Below are 16,037 nucleotides of genomic sequence, written 5' to 3'. Positions count from 1 at the left end.
TGTCATTATGCATGCATAACATAATAAGAGACATACAAAATCAAAACAGACGAGGAAAATTAATAGTTAATCATTCATAGTACGATATGCAATTGTACATAGTCATCAATAAACCCCTCATGATTATAAGCGCTTTCATAATACTTATGGGTAATATACCTTTAGTTATAGGATCCTTAAGCATATCATGAATGTATTCAATATAAAAATTTAGATTCCTCAATTCGTTCATAAACGAATAATTAATTTCATATCAAAATTTAATGCAACACCTCTCAATTTGTTATTGTTTGAGAAAACATGGTAGCTGACTTTATCACAATAAGTCTTCAATATATAATTTATATGGAGTTTAATAAAACTTATGAGTCCACTAATAAATATTAAACAACATTTATTGACAACAATGTAGTAATTAATCAACATATTATGTCGTTATGACTTGGGTTGTTGTTATCAGTTCATTATGACTCCTCCATGAGATAGATTTATCTACTGCCATAAAAATATATCCCAAAAATTATATTTTCTTATCTCTGAATATGATAAAGTTTAGAGTAATCTATCGGTTTGAATTCTCACTTCTTCTTTTTAAAATTATAGTCTTTCGTTTCCTTTAAAGATATCTTAGTACTATTTTAGATGCTTCACATTAATCTAGACACATCTAGTGTGTTGCAATTTTGAGTAATATCTAAACGAGTATAGACTTGAACTTATATAAGGCTTCTACTTAATGAAGCATAAGGAAATAATCTATGTGATCCTATAATCCTCTAAAGTAGAGCAGTATTGTATGTAACACGTATAAGAAATATCTCTTTTAGATATATAATATCAAAGTATGTGTGAACAATGCTTTGACTTATGTAACATATACTTGTCAGAAGAATGTCATCTATTTAAGAACAAGTTTGTTTTTAGTCGCTCCCACTCATCTTGAGGTAGGTACATTAATCCACTTGATTTTGATGAAAATAATTGTATAAAGATTTCATCACATTTTGATATTTGCATTAACCCATATATGGATTTTATTGACTTATAGACTAAATGTTCTTTGACCTTCAGTTTATAACTTTTAGGTTATTTTATGAACATATAAATATGTAACCCAATTGTTAGGGAAAGTTTTTTAGTGTTCATCTAATGTAGCTCTTATCTATTATAAGCTACTAGAATGGTAATGATCCTTAAACAAATATTTTGTAAAATAGGAAAGAAGATTCTTTGATGATTTATTTCCTCTTGAATATAACCTTTAATAACCAATCATGCTTCTTAGTGTCTTAATGTTTGTGTTAGGATTTAGTTTAGTTATGAACACTCTTAGGTGATTCAACCAAATCTCAAAGATTATTCTGACTTATGGAGTCAATTTTGCTAATAATAGTTTTATTTCATTCAGAATATTGATTGATGTTAATGGTTTAATTAGAAGGGGTAGGATGATTAAACATTCCAACTTTAGTTAGGGAGGTTACATAATCGTCAATGTCAGTAGGTTTTAAAACCTAGATGGCCTCCTAAGTTGACTATTGGGTAATTTTAAAAAGTCTCGATTTTATGGATTAGCACTTGGTTAGGTTGCTATCATTTTCAGGATGCTAAGTGTGTAGGAGTTGGTGCAGTATGGTGTAGAAGAGGTGTAATCGGAGTGAAATTCAGAGTAAAATTTAATGACTCTCTTGACAAGTCATTATAAGGACTTTTACTGCTTCCACTAACCTTAGAAGCCTTTAGAAAATTTACATGCTTATGGTCAATATTTAAAGACCAATAGATTCTAATAGAGAAGCAAGTTAATAATATAAGTTGTTGTAGTTTCTCTTGTGAGGATTATTTTAGTAAGAAATAGGAGTATGCCCACATTTTAGAAACAATGAAACTTTTGTAAGTGTAGTAGTAAATTCTAAAGAGATAAGTTTTGATTGAATAGTGTTGTGATGGAGCAGTGTCTTATACAAGAGGTATAATTAAGATAATATCAAGTTTTCACTCACCCACCTCTTGCAAATCTTTTAAGTTGTGATTGAGACACTTAAGGCTCCCACTGATTTTTAATATCTCTAGGAAAGCTATAAGAGAAGTTTCAATGATGTGCGTGATGTGGGAATCTGTCATATATATGTTAGACTTGATTTGATTTCGTTAACGTCCAGATGTCATAATAAACTTAGGGACATATTTAGAAGAAATCATAATAAGTATATATGAATGGATCTCTTTAAGACTGAAGATAGATTAGATACAAGTAAATAGCCTTTTAAATGATAAAATAATTATGTCTGAATATTCCATTTGAATAAGTTCCACGAATGTCAGTGAAATATAACTTATGGTGGACCCATACTTATTTCTTAAGCCAAGTAATGTTTATGGCATTTAACACATGATTAAAATCACTAAGAATGAGATTATATAAAAAAATCACCCTCATCAACCATGTCATGATTTCTCATGCAATTTGGTTTTAATGGATGAATTTTATAAGTCTCATTTGTCTTTTGTTAACACTTATTTGCAAGATAACAAAAGTTGTGAAAGTATGTAGTATCATCTAATTCTATTTTATAAATATTTCAATCCATATATTGATAACAAATAATATGAGATTTTAAGGTAATAGTGACTTTATGTTGGCTATGCAAACCTCACAACTGTCATAATGTAGCTTAAGTATTGATACTAAATTCTGATTAATCTCCAGAATATTTAAGGTATCATAAAGCGTAACTAAAAGACAGTGTATCATGGTTAAATAACCTTAACATTTAAATTTGTCACTAACACTCATGTTAGTTATTTGTTGATTTCGGGTAAACATATAGAAGTAGACTCAATCAGTCATGTGTTAATGGGAATATAATGATTAACAAACTTAAATATCATTAATATTATACAACTATCAATTTTAGCCAGATATGCTTTTAAATTATAAATAGCTTTGTTGCTTATGCCTGATTTAATGACATATTATTGCAATGAGAATTCTCCTTAGAGAACTTAAAGCTGGAAGTAATACTTGTATTTTGTCTATGAACCTTAGAATTATCCTCATTAAGGTTTTAGTGGTAATGAGTTGAATAACATCTTATTTTCCAGTACCGGGCGTTTCTTTTCTTGTACATATGTTGTTGATCAACACACTCATTTTCCTTTGGTACTTCTGAGTGTTATAGTTGATTCTTAAGGCACCAAATTGTACTATTGAAAATTTTAGAATGTAGTGTACTAGAAAATTATACTTATTTTCATATGTGAGCCCCTAATTTATGGGTCATGCATAGTACATTATGATGTATCAGGGATATCATTTAACATTATAGTTAGAATATAGAAGAAATGCATGCATCTTAGGAGTTATTTTGATTAGTCTTAGGAAAAACTAAATCTAGAATAACTCTAGTGATAGCATTATTTAAATAAGTTCTTGATTATCATTATCATAAAAGACATTATGATTGACTCGTCCCATTTGTTATGATCTAGTTTTTAATAGAATGACTGTTATCAGAAAGAGCATTAAAATAGTCGTATCATGTATTCAGAGATAATTAAAACTGAGAATAGCTAAAAATTATTGAAACTCTTTATGATATATTATGTTTTAATATTAGAGTGGATGATTTGGATGAGATAGTTATTTATAGAAGAAAATTATAGGGAGTAATGTTATGGGATATTAAATAATACAGATTAAATTTATGATCATTAGATTAATGAAAGATCATTAATGTGATGATCATTATATTTTATTGAAGATGTGATATGTCTATTATTAACATCAAACTAATAGACTATAATTAAAAGTTCTACTTAAACAAAAAATAAATCACCTTTGGGCAGAATTAAAATTTATTTAAGTATGTGTGCAAAACAATTATATCCCATCACCTTTGAGCAGAAGTGATACAATTATTTTAATTATGCATGTGCTAGTTTTGTTAGATAAAAATGTAACACATCACCTTTGGACAGAAGTGAGACATTTGTATCATGTTAGACAAAACTAACAAAAGATTTTAGTTAGACAATTATATCACATCACCTTTGGGCAGAAGTGATATAATAATTTTAATTATGCATGTGCTAGTTTTGTTAGATAAAAATGTAACACATCACCTTTGGACAGAAGTGATACATTAAAAAATTCATTCAAGTTAAGCCTTTTATGTTTTGTAAAAATTTATAATATTTAAGGTTTTACAAAACATTTATCTAGTTATTAGTAAAAATTTGTTTAGAGTAAGGATTTTTTAAGTTTCCGGTAAAACCTTATTTTTCGGAATTAGTTCTCGGGAATTTTGGGTTCCCGAGAATGGCCAGTTTCCGGCTTTTAACGGGTTTTTCAGTATTTGGGTGCTTACATGATTTTATGGAGTTTTTAGAAAAAAATGTTGATTCCAGTATTAATGAGTTTTCGGGTTTATGGGTTATGACCCCAAACCAATATAGAAACTCATAAACTCTTAGAACATATAAGCTATTTTAAGCCCATAATACATGATTTTTAAATAGCCCGTGAGCCCGTAAACTGGTTTAAGCCCTTAACCAATGATATTTATTAACTAAATTAATAATGATAAGATTTGATTCAAATCTTTTTAATGATGAACAATTATATTTGTTTCCTATTTTAAGGGGATTCAAATCTTTTAAGAAAATATTAAAAGTTCTAAGTTATCCAAGATTTGAAAAAATATTTTCCTAAATAATAATTAACAAATTTTAATCTAGATTTTGAACCAACATATGTATAATTTTCGATAATAATGATGAAAACGAAGAACATCATCGAAAATTTTAACAATTAAACATACAAAAAACCTGGAATCGAAATCTTTAAACATGAAATTAATAGATTTCGAAAATATTAGAGTTTACTAAATATGAATTTTAGCGATTTTAAACAGTTTCATATATTGTTTTCGTAATAGAACATGAAAAAGAAACCGAAAAAATTAGGGTTTATCAAGTTTTAGTCCATGTATTCTGATTCAATTCCAGATTTAGGGAAAACATGAAGAACTGATTAATCAACATCACTCTGATACCACATGTTGATCAGTTCTTCATGTAAGTAATAGAAAACATGAATAAAAAGAAACCTATGAACCTGTTGCAGCATTGAGAGTAGTAACCACAACAGAGCATGATGTAGTCGACATGTTTGTCATCTTGATCGAGTTCCCCTTTAGGATGCATAGTTAAGGATGATGTTAGGGTTCTTGAGAGGAACCCGGTTTAGAAGAGATGAGGCACACATAATTGTATGTGTGTGAGATTAGGTTATGATGTTAATATTTATCTTTCTTTATATACACCCAATGGGAAACCCTTTATTAGTTAATTATAGGTAATATGACCCATCAACAATTACCAAACTAATATATAATAATGTATAGTTAATATTTTGATCTATTGTAATATAAATTATTATAATGGCCATATATAAATATATATAATTATATATTTAGTCTTACAAACCAAACTATATTCTACGTGCTCCTATTTTTTACGCAAACAAGATAGAAAGACATTAAAAAAGTTAATTTTTATAGAAAAACTAATTCAACCATTCATCCACGCAATCAAGATACATTAAAAACCAGAATATATGGTAATATTGAGTCGAATTTTGAACTCTACCAATCCGAATCAAATTTTGAACGGTTATGTTTAAAGTTACTGAGTTGAATAGGCTATTGATAACGAAGAATCGAGGGTAGAGGAGGTGTTATGGCTTGCGATCGAGAAGGTTTGGTGAGTTGGGGATTGTGGTGATGATGAACCAACAATTATTGAGACCTATTGATTTTAACAATAAAGGGTATTATGACCCGTAAGGTTATCCAAATCAAAAGTTGGTTAAATCAATGAGTGCTCATCATTTAAAAATAAAGAAATATGGTGGCTTAAAAAAGGTGGGGGAAGAGAAACGACCACAACGCGACACGTAGTATTTTAAAAGTTTCTTTTATATATATTACTAGCTTTTATCCCCCGTATTATGGGGTTGTTTTGTATTATTCATTTCTAATATTTGTGTATATTTTTTGGATTTTAATTTTATTAATTGTAAGGAGGTAAATAATATACTTAGAATTTGATGATGAAATGATTTCACAAATAAATGAGATGTTATAACCTGGTTTAAAAGTTATTACTATAAATAATATTTTTGGTGAGACCTATGACCCGCTTATTTTCTTTTATATAAAATATTTCTTAACTATAAATAATATTTTTTTTAAAAGATATTACTTTTTAATATATCAATATTTTATAGGATTTCCATATCAAATATTTGGTGAGATTAATTTTTAATTTAATGATATGTTATAACCCGTTTAAGGACTATCTGGGTTTGGTGAGACTCATACCCGTGAATTCTGGTCAAATGCATGAGAAGTATTCATTTACACATAATGCAATCTGGTGGCTTTAGAGAATGTAAGAAGCAACCAAAGAGCTTTTAAAGGTTTCGTTAATATATAGTTAAGATAGATATATTATGGCCTAGCAGTAGAAGGCTTGAGTTTTCCAATGAAGACTCAAGTTTGATTCTCATTTGTGTCACTTTGTTACAGTGCCAGAACTAAAACAAAATGATTACAATTTTAAAGTAAAAGATATATATGACTTGGTACTAGTTGATATCGGCACATGGGCCGATGACGATTTTGTTGTACCGAACCATCGATTTTGATCTTATATATAATTTTTTGTATGACTTTCAGGTTAAAATGAAGACTCAAGTTCTATTCTCACTTGTGTCACTTTGCGTTACAATGGTGTATTATCGCGCATTCAGTTGTTATGTGTTAAGTTCGTTATGAAATTAACATCAGACCGAAAAATTAATCGGTCAATGCAAAAAAAGTAGTGACACGCATGCAACTTTTAATAAAAAAATTAACATATTAAAAAGATATACAACTTATGATTACTGTGACGTATATTCGGCTGGTATCGGTGAGTTTCCTTATGGCACCGACACTAAACCCAATAATTATATTAGTAAATGTTAGAATACTCGTATAGCTTATAATACAAAAAGAAAAAAAAATAACATATTTAGAAACCTGGTAGTTGGTACGGCGAGTCGACGTGAATTGGGTTGGATTCAGTAACGTTTGTTACGATGCCAGAAATAAAACAAAATGATTACAATTTTAAAGTAAAAAATATATATGATTTGGTACTAGTTGATATCGGCGCATGGGCCATGACGATTTTGTTGTACCGAACCACCGATTTTGATCTTATATATAATTTTTTGTATGACTTCAGGTTAAAATAATTGTAACAATAATAGTATTATAAAAGATGACTCACTAATTCGACATAGTATCTTGGTGTATTTAAACTTACATTGAACAGAACATCATAAGGAATTTATTTGCTCACAAACAAAACACGAACACTTTTTTTTGCATAAATGTACAAAGTAGAGTTTTTTTCACTCCCTCCCTTTCAATACTATTTCCTCTGGATTTCGTTGTTCTATTGGGTAGGGCTGTTTAAAAAGCTCGAGGCTCGAAGCTCGCTCGATAAAAGCTCGATTAAAACTAACTAAAAAAAATTTGATTTTAAACATCCTGAGCTGAGTTGGCTCATTTTTGTTATCGAGCCAAAATCGACATAGGCTCGGCTCGATCATGGCTCGGCTCGTTGACTCGATCTTAATCTGGTTTAACTTCAAAATCAAGCTAGAGCCCTAGTTGAGTTGCCCTGTTTAATTTTGAGCCTGAGCTCGAAACCACCCTGGCTCGACTCATGAACAGCCCTACTATTCGGTAATTTGAGTTTAGAAAATAATCAACAAAATCTACCGCTAACTATTTGTTTAGTTTTAGTATATAGTTAATAGCAAATATATTTGGTTTCCACATATGATAATAACTGATAATACTTGTACTTTTATTTTTGCTTTTAAATATGTCTTTCATTAGAGCATCCATGAAAGAAATTTGTTATATAATACTTGTACTAATGAATGCTTGTACTTTTAAATATGCTCTGATGAAAGACATATTTAAAAGCAAAACTAAAAGTACAAGTATTATTAGTTATTATCATTTATGGAAACCAAATATATTTGTTATTAACTATATATTAAAATTAAACAAATAGTCAGCGGTAGATTTTGTTAATTGATTTCTAATTTCTAAACTCAAATTACCCAATAAAACCATGAAATCCAGAGGAAATAGTATTGAAAGAGAGGGAGTGAAAAAAACTCTACTTTGTTCATTTATGCAAAACGAGTGTTCATTTATTAGTTTTTAATATATGATTTTCAAATATTCTATTAATCATTAGTTTAAAAAAAAATTATCATGTCCAATTTCAACATTTTTAGTCAAGTTTTTTTTTGCCCAAAAAAATATCATGCCAATTAGCAAAACCAAAAAAACTACATCCAAAACCGAACCGAACCCAAAAACCATAAACCAAAAAAACCAAAACCGAATGGTTTTAAAAAATCATAAAATTGAAAGTTTGGTTTTCGGTTCGGTTTAGAGAAAAAACCGCACCAAACCACATCACGCACACCCCTATCCCTACCCCCCCCCCCCCCCCTCCTATGTTTTTTTGACAAGTTACATCCAATTGTAAAGTGGAATAATCATTTTTTTTAACAGCAGGAGTTTCTATCAAGACTTCAACCAGCTCCCAACGAAGGATTAGGAGATGAGAAATGTCACATTTACAGAGGAAATTCAAGAAAAGTAATTGGCATGCTTATATATCATCAAGTTTTAAGTTTTCATGATTATAAAAGTTACTGCGTTTGTTTTGTGAAAGTAACTTTTCTATAAACATGCAAATAATCATGTTTTTGGTTAACCCGTTTAATAAACGGTCATGTGGTTAATAATTGAAGGTTAAAATTTTTATAAATTTCTAGTTAAAAGTCTAAACACCCTATAAACATGAAGTGCACGGCAGGATATAAAGCATAAAACTACCTCCACATAACCATTAGTATGACCGGTCTTTAATCAACATAATTAGTTTATAGTTCTAAAAAAATATAACCAAGTGAGTGCATGCACATTGCATAATACATATGAATACGATGTTTACTGCATAATTGTAGAATTAGATAAATTACCATAAAATTGGATCTCACAACACCTAGAAGCCCTTGGAAACTTAAGCAACTCTTCAAACAACTGTGTTTGCTCTTCTTCTGGGCATAACTTTTCCCAAGCCCTTGGAAACTTAAGCAACTCTTCACACAACTGTGTTTGCTCTTCTTCTAGGCATAACTTTTCCCAAGTGACCGCCACCGTCTTCAACACCTCTGCATTCCCCAACATGTATTTCATAAACGGTAGATCACATTTCCACCACTCACCAACTGAAAACTTGACGGTGGTAAGTTTCGTTAGCATACAAGCCGGAACCAACCTCGGTTCAACCCAACTACATTCTTTAGGCTTCTGTTTTTAACACAAACAATATTAGAAAGAAGTCAATATTGCATAAGGATAAACTAAAAAAGTTAAAACAAGATGAGAAGAAATATCATCGGACCTTGAAAAACGGGTCAACTACTTTCTCAATACACAAATGTTTCAACTCGAGAAAACTATCAAGAAATTGAGATATTTGTCTAGAATGCCAATAACCCTTCAACTCCAAGTGCTTCACTTTCGGAAAAACGGGTAGAGATGAACTAAAAAAGGTCTTGTAGTCAATACAGGAACTAAGAACTTCGACAGAAAGTGATTTAACTCCTATTAATCCCTTTAGAAGCTCAACCCACACGTGATAAAATTTTATTTCCCCAAATGAAATAGAAGCCTCAACTAGAGATGACACATCTCCCATTACAAAAATCGAGTCGAAAAGACCTCCAACAAATAGGTGTTCAAGATTAGGGACGTTTAAAACAACCTTGTTACAATATAAAGAATTTTCCCGTATTATTTTCAGCCGTTTCAAAGTTGGGATATTGAATATGTAATCTCCAACTGTGTCGCCCCATCTTACTTCCAAAGATAAAATTTCAAGCATCGGGCAACCACCGATAAGTTTAAATACATAGGCAAAATGATCGGTATAAACAACAACATCAAGAGTTTTCAGACAAGGAAGATTGACATGACACGGAAACTCGCAAACATCGTCAACGAAGGAAAAACAACTTAACCTTAATGTTGTGAGAGTCTTACAGGTGAGAGCATGCTTAACGAAAACCCAAGCCCGATAACTTTTATGTCAAGCTCGTTGACATTTAACTTGATCGCCCCATTAATCCAACTTGATACACTCGAACTTTTAATCCGCAATTTAGAAAAGTGTAACCGAAATAATTTAATTTGTGATGATTTGCAATGCTTCAGTACCCCATCCACTAATTTTGTCAATACAGGGATGGTTCGAATATCATTATCAAAGTCAAGATTGTTGACATACATCCAACTGTACCTCCATCTTTTTGATAAAACGCTGGTTCGCACAGCATATTTAGTAGGCATTAGAGAGAGTATGTGTGAGATTATATCTGCAGGCAACTCACTAAGCCTGTCTGAACTCATTCTTGCTTCCTTAAAAAAATAAAAGAAACCCAAAATCAGAAATAATAATATTTGAATGTAGTAAAATTAATTAATGGGAAATCGGAATAACTTGATTCTAGGTTAGCTAAAATCACATTATATAACACAGGGCTTAAAATAATAACATTGTATTGATGTATGCCTATCGGAATCTTACCTACAGCGGTCGTCGGAGAGATAACGGCGGCGGCGCTCCGGTGGTTATTTTATTACGCAGAGAAGTTTGAGATGCGTGTGATTTGGGTTGAGTTATTTCATTAAGTTCGATTTTGGCTCGGTTTGTAGATGAGCGGATGGGCATGGTTCAGTTTGTAAACAAGCCAAGCATGAGAATAGCAACACTTGAATTATTTGATCTTTTTATTTTTTTAGATAGGCTGGTTTTTAATCGAGAAAACTACCAACTCGGCTAGTAGTTCGATCAAGATGTATAGGCGGTGGTGGACTCGTGATTTTTATCCAACGCGGTCTAATTTTTTTGGTGTTGCATTTTTTGGGTTGGTTTCGCGTCGGGCCGCGACGAGGAATACAATTAATTAATAAAAACAATATCATAATAAAAAATTTATGATGATTATTCATTAGAAAACTTACAAAATACTATGTCATTCGAAACGAGAAAAAAATAACATTAAAAATTTTTAAAGTTGTTACATTCGACTTTTCATATTTTGAAAATTACGAACGATTACGTCTTTGACTGTCACATTGGCAAAAAAAATCTCTTTTCATATAACAACCTGCATTTACCAATATAAAATTAGATGGAACAAGAACATTTCAATTGAAGGGTCACAACATAAACTCATTTCTTATACTATAATAACTAAAAAGACTCATCATAATCATCTTAATTTCTTTTATTAAAAGCTTAATTTGAATTGTTTTACTGTAATACCCAACATTACGTCTCTAAATAATTACAAAAGAATGTTCCTTAATTATATATTATGTTAAAAGAAAGAAAATAAATGTCAAATAAATTCAATAAATCTTACCGTAAATACTAAATAGTAAAAATTGTTCTTTAATTATATATTTTGTTAATAAAAGTTTTTAAATAAACTAATAATCTATAAAATAAAATAAGAGTTAAGTGAAAAAAAAAGTAACCGATAAATAACTAATTTTTAACAGAAACTAATGGTTAATTTATATAATATAACAATTTCAGGTGGGTTTTTGCATTATGGTGTTGTAAGTTACGCTTGAAAGGTGTTTTCTGTTCAAGTTGGATCCTGCATTGTATTGTTGATGGTATAATCTGAACCAAATTTGTACGGCTCCACTAACATTTCATTATCTCCTGCATTGTATGAGATTAAATCTTCATCTTTATTGTTTGTAGAAGAAATGCATGTAACATGTTTAATGAAATGCTTAGAGTAGCTTTTATTAGTGTTGAAATGCTTTAGTTGTTTCACATGCATACCACCTGTTTGATGAAATGCTTGAGAGATAAAGAATTGTTTTGTTGATTAAAAGTATATGTGTTTCTTCTTCTTTTTGACAGTTAGAATAATTGTTCACTTGATTAACAAACATATAGTTTAGTTTGTGGTAATTTGGTTGCTTGGTTGGTTATCATACAGATTAGGTGTTATACGTATTGCCATGTCTTTTGTATTTTCGACATGGTTGGTTATTTTTTACGACATCATATTAAGTAGTATACTATTAGCAGGCTATCGTATTTGATTAACCCCAATTTCGTTTGTTCTATTCCGTTTGACTAGCGGACGGGTAGAATGCTTTTTGTGTTTAGGATGCTCTTTGTTATGTTTGATGACATTATGCATTGTATTTTCTATTAACGATCTGTATTTGTGTCCGTGATTAGCAGCTCTTTTGTTGCTGTTGTTTCATGGTAAGTGGCAGGCAGCCAAGTTTTTTAAGGTATGCCATCTGTAGTTTCTTTTATTAGTCACAAAGACAAACGAAACCGATGTCCAAACAACGTTAATTAGTACCATTATCAATATCAACATACCCGAGTGTTGTATTTGTTTCTATGGTTTTCTATCGACGTAAAACATGATTTTATTTTTTGGTAAGTTCTAAACAAATTATCACTTCCCAAAAAGAATTTACATAAACTTATTAAAAGATATATATTACACTTATATCCTCGGAGTACACACATACTGACTTAGGCAACTTATGCTAATAGCAAATGCTAATATCAATTTTCAAAACAAAAAAATAACAGCCATTTTACCTAAAAGTCAAACAACAGTCCACAAACAATTTCCTTCCTGGTAGAAATAATGTGTTGGTTCCTAATGGTGGTTTTTGCTTAAAAAACGTGATATTGCATAATTCACTATTTTTTTGCTCACAACTCCAATGCAGATGTGTCTGCCTAAAGAAATGCATTTTTAATATGTTGTTTTGACTTATAAAGTCGAAGTCGGAAATTATCCTTACAATATGCAGATTACTTTTGGAGTTAACAATGAACATAGCAAACAATCATACATACACTTTGTTTTTGACGATTTTGACAAATGTTGGCCTTTCTGGTTAAATCTTAAAATTTCTAACAAATTGCGGTTTTCCGGCCGTCTATGGTGGTGTGAAGTTTTGGTGGCAGTTTTCTGTTGCCGTGGGCGATTGTCAGCCGTCTATCGTTGTCGGGCTCCGATTTGGAACCCTCGATGGCGGTGGAGTGGTTGTGGCGGTTGTCAATTGTGGTGGGCGATTATCGGTCGTATATCATTGCCAGATTCTGATACAGAACACTAGGTGGCAGTGGAGTTGTAGTGCAATTGTCAGTTGTGGTCGACACTTTTCGGTCTTCTATCATTGTCGGTCGTATATCGCAACTTATGTTCAAGCCGACTACTTTTTGGCGTTGCGACTCATGTTTAAGCTGCTGAGACTTATGATGTCAAAGGTTGCTTTGCGATGACCGAAATAGACCGTGGAAGCAATGTATGTAACGTTTTTTTCAATTATTTCATTTAGGTTTTTAAAATTTAACCGTGACATTATTTTCAGGGTCATTAACGAGTCATGTAAATAGGTGCCACTATTGTAAGACTTAATTCTTGAAAATACATTATTTAATAAATAATCAGTATACAAGAAACAATAAACCCGTTAAACACTATTAATGCAGTCGTTGTACAATTGTCTTTAAAACAATTTTAAAGTAAGAGATAAATATCAAATTTTTGAAAAAAAAAGAAATAAATATTAAATTAACAATTTTTGAAGCATAAATTTTAAATATGGTAACTATCATTTTACAATTATAAATTTATTGTAAAGGGTGAGGTTTAATGTGGGAGTGACAAGTTACAATTATAACCTACACGCTTCACGCAGGTTAAGACGATATTTCCAGGGCCACCCAATCACCATTCTCACCAACTTCAAACTCTCAAACGTTCTAGGCAAACCCGAATTATCGGGACGTCTAGCCAAATGGGCAATTGAATTGGGAGAATATGCAATTAAGTACAAGCCAAGACCAGCCATAAAAGGCCAGGTCCTGGCCGATTTTATTGCAGAAGTCCCCGCTTCGCTGGAGAAAGAGTGCCAGGAGGAGGCTCAACCCTCCCCAGCACAGGACATCAATGATGTCTGGCGACTCTACACTGATGGAGCCGCCAGTAACGAGGGTTCAGGCGCAGGGTTAAAATTAACCAACCCAGCAGGCCAAGAATATACTTACGCTATTCGGTTGGATTTTCCAAGTACGAATAACGAAGCCGAATACGAAGCATTCTTGGCCGGTTTGAGAATTGCGCATAAGATGGGAGTGAAAAACTTGGAAGCCCACGTGGATTCCATGCTGGTGGCCAACCAAATAAATGGGACGTACACGGCTGTGAACGACACAATGGCCCTGTACCTCGCCCAGGCAAAAACCCTCATGCGTGATTTTAATGATTGTAAAGTCATACACGTCAAGCGCAGCGAAAACAAATCTGCGAGTGCGTTAAGCAAGCTTGCGTCACTAGCCTTCACCCATTTGGGAAAGGACATCCGCATTGAACTCCTCGAAGCACCATCAGTCCCGCACAAGGAAATTTGTGTCATCCAAACCGGTACAGAAACGTGGATGACACCAATAATAAATTACCTTGCAGCAGGAACACTACCAGAGTCAAAAACACAGGCAAGAAAACTACGCTGTAAAGCACTGAATTATCAACTTGTCAATGACATCCTTTACAGACGTAACTTTCTTGGCCCACTCTTAAGATGCGTGGATAACCAAGATGCTGATTACCTCCTAAGGGAAGTACACGAAGGCATCTGTGGAGTACACGCAGGTCCCCGCGCTGTTGTAGCCAAGCTAAACAACGCGGGATACTTTTGGCCGGGGATGCATACGGATGCACTGGCATACATCAGAAAATGCAGGTCTTGCCAACTTTACGCACCCAACACGCACCGCCCGAGGAATGAACTGGTTCCAGTCACTTCTTCATGGCCATTTCAGAAGTGGGCCATCGATGTGACAGGCCCATTTCCTACAGCAGCAGGAAATGTTCAGTTCCTAGTGGTAGCCATCGACTACTTCACCAAGTGGATAGAAGCAAAACCTTTAGCCCAAACAACCGCGAAGCATATAAAAAAATTTATTTGGGAATTTATTATTTGTCGTTTTGGACTTCCACAGAATTTGGTGAGCGATAACGGCACCAACTTTGCTGACAAGAAGCTACAACAGTGGCTAAAAGAACTTCAAATCACCCACACCTTTACCTCAGTGGCACACCCGCAAGGTAATGGTGAGGTGGAAAGAGCAAACAAGAGCATCGTCGATGGCATAAAGAAAAGACTCTTGGAACACAGATCCGGCTAGGTGGACGAGCTTCCGCACGTCCTTTGGGCAAACAGAACGCTGAAGAAGGCCAGTACGGGAGAAACCCCATTCAGCCTCACTTATGGCACTGAAGCCATGGTCCCGGTCGAAATTGGTCTACCCTCGCCAAGGGTCTTGATTCAGCCAGAAGACAATGATGCGGAAAGACGGTTGGATCTTATGCTAACCGAGGAACGCAGAGACTTAGCCGCAGTGCGTGAAGAGAACTACAAACGACAAATGCAAAAGTACTACAACACGCGGGTAAAACTCTGCAACTTCAAGATAGGAGACTACATACTGCGTAACAACGAGGCTTCAAACCAAGAGCGCCCGGGAAAGCTGGCCCCGGTTTGGGAAGGGCCATACATTATCAAAGAAGTCCTGGGAAAGGGCGCATACCGGCTTGAAAGGCTCGATGGCACTCCCATCCCAAGAACATGGAATGGAGCTCAATTACGCAAATGTTATATGTAGATCAATTCCAAAACTTGTAAAGAAAAGGCCTAGAGCCACTTCTAATGGAAATGATTCTCCTTTCATAATGTGTTTACCTTTATCCTTATGAACTTCCCACTGGTGCCGGTATTTACCGCATAAACGGGGAGAAGTAAGTCGTTACGTGTGTAAGGCGGCAAAAC

The 16,037-nt window shown here is 32.9% G+C and overlaps 1 pseudogene across 1 annotated transcript; it reads right to left on the bottom strand.

Annotated features, from left to right (window-relative positions):
* Positions 1–9,092: 9,092 nt before the first annotated feature.
* LOC143549718 (FBD-associated F-box protein At2g26860-like) lies at positions 9,093–10,584 on the bottom strand (annotated as a pseudogene). The gene is made up of 2 exons (XR_013138179.1): positions 9,550–10,584; positions 9,093–9,455 (listed from the first exon to the last, which is right to left on the bottom strand). The product of XR_013138179.1 is annotated as an FBD-associated F-box protein At2g26860-like (transcript).
* Between the last annotated feature and the right edge of the window lie 5,453 nt (positions 10,585–16,037).

Source organism: Bidens hawaiensis, unplaced genomic scaffold (assembly GCF_021521415.1).
Source record: "Bidens hawaiensis isolate Kalapana, Puna unplaced genomic scaffold, B.hawaiensis_p1.1 tig00015764_1, whole genome shotgun sequence".
Classification (NCBI taxonomy): Eukaryota; Viridiplantae; Streptophyta; class Magnoliopsida; order Asterales; family Asteraceae; genus Bidens; species Bidens hawaiensis.
Note: the sequence above shows the minus strand (reverse complement) of the source record. Positions and strands in the feature narration are given on the sequence as shown.